At 36.6% G+C, this 8,905-nt stretch overlaps 1 non-coding gene across 1 annotated transcript; it reads right to left on the reverse strand.

Annotated features, from left to right (window-relative positions):
- Positions 1–3,932: 3,932 nt before the first annotated feature.
- LOC131173668 (small nucleolar RNA R71) lies at positions 3,933–4,039 on the reverse strand. The gene has a single exon (XR_009143981.1). It is a non-coding gene; the product is annotated as a small nucleolar RNA R71 (small nucleolar RNA).
- Between the last annotated feature and the right edge of the window lie 4,866 nt (positions 4,040–8,905).

Consider the following 8,905-nt stretch of genomic DNA (forward strand, 5'->3'; position numbering starts at 1 on the left):
AGTTTATTTTATGATTTATAATTTTGTTATATTGAGGATTTTAATTTGTTGAATGAAATTGTATAAATTAAATGTAAATTTTCTTATGCATTTAAGGATTTATTGCATGGTTTTGAGTATTATAAATTTTAAGTTTGATGTGTTGCCAACCTTGAGCATGAATTTATGATGATTAAATATGTTGATGATTTGTAAACACTTTGTAAATAGAAATTGTTTTGAATATGATTTGAAACCACAGTTGACATGACAAAATATGTTGTGAATTCTCATTAGCTTGTCTAGTGAGATAACTCCTCCACTTGATAGGGCAAGTTTCTTCCTCTCTGGCTTCCCAGTTGGGGAATGATTTGAATGAGTACTCATATATACTAGCTAGTATTTGTTTCTCCCTTTTAGCTTCGGTTATTGGGAGAGTGTGAAATGTCGTGGTGTACAACACGGCATCTATTTGAATTTTGGGTAATGGGTTCGACTGTGTAAATTGTTGGCAACGCCTTTTAAATTATGCATAATTTGATAAATTGTGATTGAAATAAATAATTTGTCAGTGATTCAAAAATTTTTGTATTGTTTCGGAATTTAAAAGAAATGTAAATAAGTAGTTACTATTTGATCAAAATGTTATTCAAATGAATAATTTGCATCAATGAAAATGTTGATTTCTGAAGGTCATGGATTTTGAAGAATTTAGAAATTTTAAAATTCTATTTATTATGAATTGTCAAGCACAATTTGTATTAAGTTTTAAATTATTAGTTTGTGCACCACTGAGTTCACCACTCAGCGATAGCTTTTTATGCTGTCGCAGGTGAAAGGAAATATAGAGCAGCTGAGCAGGATTACTGAGAAGACATAGTGAGACTACCTTCGGGTATATCATAGGTATACCCTTGTATATTAGCTTTTGATATAATTCTGTAATTATATGTTTGAAATTTCCTTTGAGCAGTTGTACCAACTCTTTTGTAATATATTTTTGGATTGTAATGAAATACAAATTATTGTAATATTATCTTTAGATTTTATGTATTTATAAAGTTTGCACTACTAAATCTTTTTTGAATACTCCCATGAATGTAAATATTCATTTCGTTATCTTAATAAGATATTTCAATGTTTGATTTAATTTAAACTGTGTATTAAATTGCTTGTGTTGATTTGTGAAATGAGGATTGTTTGAATTTTGAGACTTGAGAAATTGGTTGAGATTGATTATGAAATTTGAAGAAGTTGTTGAGAAAAATATTGGGAGTGTCTTTATTTTCAGGTTTTGAAGAACTGTTTTCTCAAAATACAGACGACACTCTGCCGAAATTTTTGTAAAAATTGCGGAGATTTTTAAATATCAAAAAATTTGATTTTTGTTTGGACTTTAAATAAAGGTTTTAATACCTGAGAAAATTTACCCGCCAATTTAAAAATGAACGAAAATTGTTTCAAAATCCCTTGTAGTATATTTAATGGGTTATCGGTAGGCGAAGTACGGTAATTTATTAGGTGTACTACGGGAGCATGTTACATCTTACGAGGAGTAGGGTGTGACATATCTTGCATACATTTGTCATATCAGGCATAAGGCCAGTGGGCAGGCATAAAGCCAGAAATCATATCAGGCACAATGGCCAACGGGCAGGCATAAAGCCTGTAGATCAATCATATTAGACATATGTGATACACTTGAATTGTATAGATGTTTTTAAGCACATTTGTATTCTAAATCATACCATTTAGACAAGTATTCTCATGCATAATAGTTGTTTTCATTAATTTTCATAAATTCTATTGCCAAGCCCTTAATTCCATGTTTTCTGCATTATTTTAGGTGTTTTGGTGAAGCCCCAAAGGATGAATGTGCAAAGGAAAGCTTGGAGAGGCAAAAAGACAAAGAATTACTGCTGATACAAAGTACACGGGTTGTGTAAACTAAGCACTAAACCCATATAACTCCCTACCAGAAGAAAGCTAAGAGAATCAATGAGAAACACAAGTACACGGGTCGTGTAAGTAGACCCATGTAATCTGTAGAGACCCGTGTAAATCTCTACTGGGCACAAGCTTGAAGAATCTTATGGGAACAAAAGTACATGGCCCGTGTAAATTAGCCCGTGTAGTTAGCACAGACCCGTGTAAATTTCTGTGCCAAAACAAAACTACGCGATTCTCCTCTAGCAAGTTACACGGCCCTACTCTGCGGGACCCGTGTAGTGACACACGAGCCGTGTACTATGCTGCAGCCTATTTTCTAACTCGAATTCTCCTCCTGTTTTCTGGTTTGAATGAGACTCCTAAAGCCTTTTGGACTCCAAATGACCTAACCCTAGAGCAACCAATATAAATAAAGAAGAAAACACCTGGAAAAGGGGTCGGCCACTATCGTCGGGAATGCTGCTGAAGGTTGCTATTGTCGTGCTCTATATCAGTACCAAAGGAAGTCTTTCAACTGAAGCTCCAGAAGATCGAAGCTGAAACTCTCTTTGGTTCCTTTGTTTCACCTCCTTAGACAGTATTTTATTATTTTATTTCTTTTGCATAACTCTCTTTTTATTGTTTTTGCTTTTTATCATGACATTTGCTGAACTCACCATGAGTGAGTAGTTTTCTTATTTTGGATTTGGGAGAGTAGCTCTTGTAATTATTATTATGGATGAACACTGAGTTTTATTTATTGGATTTGAGATTCATTTCTTGATTTAATTTCTTGTGATCTTAATGCATGCTATGTGTTGGTACCCACTTAGTCATGATTATAGATGTTAATTAAAGGACTGAAAGATGAAGATTAACATTAGAAAATCGAGATCTTAAACCTTAGGAATTCTGACCTAGACATAGGCTGATACCTTTGTGGAACCTAAAAATTGGTCAAAGGTCTTAAAGGATTTTAATTGATTTGATCACCATGAAAGTAGGGTTCGAGTTAATTAGAATACACTCTAGATGCCTTGAGAGAGGATCTAGGATAGCTTAGGACTGATTTCCATCAAGGAAAACGATCCTCAATTCAGTAAATAAATGAGATAACATCCCTAGTATGATTCAAGTGTGAAATCTTAATTCCAGAATTGCTTCAAATAAATCATTTTGTTTTAAGTATACCATTTTAGTGTTTAAAGTTAACAAACTTCATTCCCTAAGTATTCGATAGCCTCGACAGTCAAGATTTCTGTGTAGATTGGTACTTGCTAAACAAAATTCCTAGTGGGAATGATACTCTACTTATCACTTTATTACTTGTTAGCGATACGTGCACTTGCAGTGATTGCAAAATAGCGAAACAAGTTTTTGGTACCGTTGCCGAGGGATTTTTTGGTTCTAGTAATATCAAACGATAGGTGATTTAGCTGATTTAGGCAATTATATCTTAATTTTATTTTACTAGTTATACTTCTTTTCTTTTCTCTCAGGTACCCGATCTGGTATATGACCAGAACAAAGCCAAAAGAAATTTTGGACTGTGATCCAGAAATATACAGAACTCTGAAAGCCATCAGAAAGGAAAGGAAACATCAAGAGCACGATTAAAGAGATCCCGAAATCCCAACCATGGCTGATAATAGTGACAGACCAAGACTCTTGAGAGATTATGGTGCTCCATCTGTCCAAGGATTTCAGCCTAGTGTCACTAGACCCACAGTGGAAGCCAACAACTTTGAATTAAAACCAGCACGGCTCTAAATGATTCAACAAATTCAGTTTGCAGGCTCACCAAAGAAGACCCACACTATCACCTCCAGTGTTTTCTTGCCCTATGTGATACATTTAAGATGAATGGAGTGTCTGATCAAGCAATAAGACTCAGAGCATTCCCATTCTCCCTTCGAGATAGAGCAAGGAAGTGGTTACTTTCTCAACCGGCTGGAACATTCACTACCTGGGAAAACCTCTCCCAAGCTTTTCTAGCATGGTATTTCCCACCTGCAAAGACTGCAAAGCTGAGACTTGAGCTCAACACCTTCAGACAAAAGGAGGGAGAATCACTCTATGACGCATGGGAAAGATATAAAGACCTACAGAGGGAACGTCCACACCATGGCATAGAAGATTGGCTATTGGTGCAAAATTTCTATAATGGATTACTACCCTCTACAAGGAGCACAGTTGATTCAGCTGCAGAAGGTGATCTAATGGAGAAAACAGTGCCACAAGCACTTGAACGCCTAGAAAGGGTTGCATACCATAACTATGAGTGGTCAAACGAAAGAGAAAATGCAAGAAGAACTGCAGGAGTCCTGGAAGTAGATGCCCTGAGCATGATAAATGCCCAGTTTGATCAGCTCACAAAGAAACTCGAAAAAATGCAAGCCAACGTAGTTGGTACACATAATCAACATGAGGGCAGCTACGAAGGAGGATACATGAATTCAGAATACAGCAATTTCAACGAACCTACAGAACAAATGAACTATGTGAATAATGGAGGAAACTTAAACCAGAGGCAGCCAAACAATCCGTATTCAAATACTTACAACCCCCCTGGATGGAGAAACCACCCAAACTTCTCATGGTCCAGTCAGCAGAACTAGCCCATAAACAAGCAATAAGGGTACAAACCTCCAGCACCCCCTGGATTTCAAAACAAAGGCCAGAATCTTGCACAGCCATCGCTACCTCTCTAACCTCAGCAACCTGAACCGAAAATGACCATGGAAACCATGATGGAAGGATTCCTAGCAGCTCAACAACAACAAACTGAATTGATTAAATAGCTGACTTCCATAATGGATCAACTTGCTACCAATAACAAGATGCTAGAGAATCAAATTGCTCAGTAGGCAAGTTCTTCAAGTAAGGCTGCTGGCAAACTGCCTAGTCAATTAGAAATGAACCCAAGGGAGCATTGCAAGGCAGTTGCACTGAGGAGTGGGAAAACTCTAGGACAACTAGAGGTAGAATCGACAGGGGAAACCACAGATAAATCTAAAGACCAAGTAGAGAAAAAGGAGGAAGAAGCTAAGAAAGACCAAGAAGAGGAAGCAAGGAAGACAAAGAAATTACCAGAACCATACCAGCCTCCCCTACCTTTTCCTCAGAGATTTCACAAAGCCAAATTGAACAAGCAGTTTGGGAAATTTTTGGAAATTTTACAGAAACTTTATATTAATATCTCCTTCACTGAAGCACTTTCTCAGATGCCATTTTATGCCAAATTTCTTAAGGAAATTTTGTCAAAGAAAAGGAAGCTAGAGGACTATGGAACAGTAGCTCTAATAGAGGAATGTAGTGCCATTCTGTAAAACAAATTGCCTCCAAAGTTGAAGGATCTAGGAAGCTTCTCCATACCCTGTATCATTGGTAACAAGAAGATAGACAAGGCCCTCTGTGATCTTGGAGCAAGCGTCAGCCTAATGCCTCTATCAATATGCAAAAATTTAGAGATCGAGGAACTGAAACCCACAACAATCTCATTGCAATTGGCTGATCGATCCATTAAATATCCTGTAGGGATACTTGAGAACATCCCTATCAAAGTGGGCAAATTCTTCATTCCAGTGGACTTTGTTGTCCTTGAGATGGAAGAAGTGTCCAAATTCCCATCATCATGAGAAGACCATTCTTGGCAACCGCCGGAGCCATCATAGACGTCAAAAATGGGCGATTAACCCTCAAGGTAGGAGAAGAAGAAGTGGAGTTCAACTTGTTCGACACAATGAAACACAAATTTGAACCTGATGAATGCTTCAAGGTTGACATATTTGACAAACAAGTTAAAGAGGAATTTCATAAGACACATCCTAAAGATCCTCTCGAAGCATGTATTGTGCACAGCCACACAGTGGATGATGAAAATACTAAAATAGAAGCATGTGCACAACAGTTGGCAGCTCCTCCACCCCTACCTTTAGCTAAGGCTTCCGAGATGGAGGATTTGAAGGAGGAACAAACCGAAGGTAAGCTCTAGAAAAACGCTGAACAGGTAGAGCTTAAACCTCTCCCATCTTTGCTAAGGTATGTATTTTTGGACTCAAATTCTAAATATCCTGTTATAATCAATGCTAGCCTATCTAAATTAGAAGAGGAAAAATTGTTAAGAGAACTCAGGATCCATAGCAAAGCATTAGGGTATAAAATAGAAGACCTGAAGGGGATCAACCCTTCGATTTGCATGCATAGGATACCCATGGAAGAAAACAGTAAACCCACAATCGAACACCAAAGAAGACTTAACCCAAACATGAAAGAGGTAGTCAAGAAAGAAATTTTAAAACTTCTAGATGCAGGTATCATATACCCAATTTTTAATAGTAAATGGGTTAGTCCACTACATGTAGTTCCTAAGAAAGGTGGGATGACTATTATCCTAAATGCAAGTAATGAACTAATCCCTACTAGAGTACCACTGGTTGGCGAATGTGCATAGATTATAGAAAATTGAATGGTGCCACTAGAAAATACCATTTCCCCCTCCCCTTCATTGATCAAATGCTAGAAAGATTAGCAAAACACTCTTATTTCTGTTACCTGGATGGGTATTCAGGATTCTTCCAAATTCCTATTCACCCAAAAGACCAAGAAAAGACAACATTTACTTGTCCCTATGGAACATTTGCATATAGGAGAATGCCTTTTGGTCTTTGCAATGCCCCTGCTACCTTTCAAAGATGCATGATGGCTATCTTTTCTGATTATATTGAAGATATTATGGAAGTTTTTATGGATGATTTTTCTGTCTATGGAACTACTTTTGATGATTGCCTAGCTAATTTATCTAAGGTGTTGCAAAGATGTGAAGAATCAAACCTGGTCCTAAATTGGGAAAAATGCCACTTTATGATAAGGGAAGGTATAGTTCTGGGACATTAGATATCAGAAAGAGGAATTGAAGTAGATAAGGCGAAAATTGAGATCATTGAAAACATGCCACCACCAACATCAGTCAAGGGAGTGCAAAGCTTTTTGGGACATGCAGGATTTTACAGAAGATTTATTAAGGACTTTTCCAAAATAGCTAAGTCACTTACTAACTTGTTAAACCAAGATGTTCCTTTTGATTTTGATGAAAATTGCCTTGTCTCCTTTGACAGAATCAAAGAGGCCCTGATATCAGCACCAATAATGTAGCCACCGAATTGTGAGCTACCATTCGAGGTCATGTGCGACACGAGTGACTTTGTAGTTGGAGCAGTGCTCGGGCAAAGAAAAGATAAAAAGCTCCATGCTATTTATTATGTTAGTAAGACACTTGATGATGCACAAATCAATTATGCTACCACAGAAAAGGAATTCTTAGCAGTGGTATTTGCAATGGACAAATTCAGATCTTACCTCATGGGTCAAAAGTCATTGTATTCACAGATCATGCTGTAATCCGATACCTTATAAACAAAAAGGAAGCAAAACCAAGACTGATTCGATGGATTCTACTCCTGCAAGAATTTGACCTTGAAATAAAGGACAAAAAGGGATCTGAAAATGTAGTAGCTGACCATCTTTCTAGACTAAAATTGGAGTACATGGAAGATTTTGAAGATTTGCCAATTGACGATTCATTTCTTGATGAGCAATTACTTGCATTCTCCAAAGCCCCATGGTGTGCTGACTTTGTTAATTTTCTTGTATGCAGGGTACTATCTCCAAACATGACTTATCAGCAAAGAAAAAAAATTCCTACATGATGTGAGATATTACTTATGGGAAGAGCCACTACTATATAAGAGATGTAATGATGGGTTGATAAGAAGGTGCATACCAGAGGAAGATATGGAAAGTATCATTTATCACTGCCACTCATCACTATATGGAGGACATTTAAGCACTTCAAAGACCGCAGCCAAGATTTTACAAGCAGGGTTTTACTGGCCACATTTATTTAAGGATGTAAGATCCTTTGTGCTAGCTTGTGATCAATGCCAAAGAATAGGTAACAGTTCAAGAAGGAATGAAATGCCATTGCATGGTATACTTGTAACACCCCTATTTGCATAGCCTGGTATATTTTTCTGTTTCGGTGACTGGTGTCGGTCCGGATAATTAAGGGGATTAGAATCATGTAGAAGACAACTAGATAAGCTCTGAACACAAATAATTAGTAACTGTCAATTAGTTAAGTATAAATAAGAAAAACAGAACATAAGAAGTTAAATGAGCTGAGAGTCACAGCGATGGGTGACCTTCTCGGGAAGGACAGCGAGGTCGATTTAAACTCAAATTTCAAACCGTAAAATGTGACGCTGCGGTCCTTAGGACCATTGTGAACACAGTGGAAAAGAGAAAATTATGAAAAATAATTGTTAAGCCAGTCAAATAATTAGGTCAGGGATCCGGAAGAAATATTAAATTATTTACAAACTGGATCGAACTGGCGAGGGGCAATTTGGTCAATTGACCCTGAGAGCTGACTCCTGACCTAACTGTCAAATAAAATTAGAGAAAATAAAATTTCAGAATCGGAAATTAAATTAAAGAACTAATGGAAAAATAAATAAAAAAAAGGAAAATGAAAAAGGTGAAAAGAGATGACATCATGCATGACATCATGCATGATGCCATAAATATTATAATTAAAAATTAAATTTTAGATAATTTTTGGTCTTCCTAAAGACATAAAAAAAGAAAAGAAAAGAAAAAAAAAATAAAAGTCTTCATCTTCCATTCCTTGCTGTCCCATATCTCTCTCTCCCTCACCCTCACTTTCCTCCATTAAAGCTCATTTTGAGCTTGAAGAACTACTTGATCTAGCCATAAATCCAATAGTCCCCTTAATTAAACCTAGTCTTTTAGTCTTGAAAAGAAGCTTGAGCAAGAAAGAAAGAAGAAAAGAAGAAGGGAATTGAAGATTGAAAATCAAAGGTTGAGGTTAGTAAGCAAACTTGATACTTTTAGTTTGATTCTTACATTTTTAGCTTATTGAATTTGAAAATAAACTTTAAATGAAATGAAAACAAATGTTGGGGGAGAAAGTTAA

Source organism: Hevea brasiliensis, chromosome 14, assembly GCF_030052815.1.
Source record: "Hevea brasiliensis isolate MT/VB/25A 57/8 chromosome 14, ASM3005281v1, whole genome shotgun sequence".
NCBI classification, from domain to species: domain Eukaryota; kingdom Viridiplantae; phylum Streptophyta; class Magnoliopsida; order Malpighiales; family Euphorbiaceae; genus Hevea; species Hevea brasiliensis.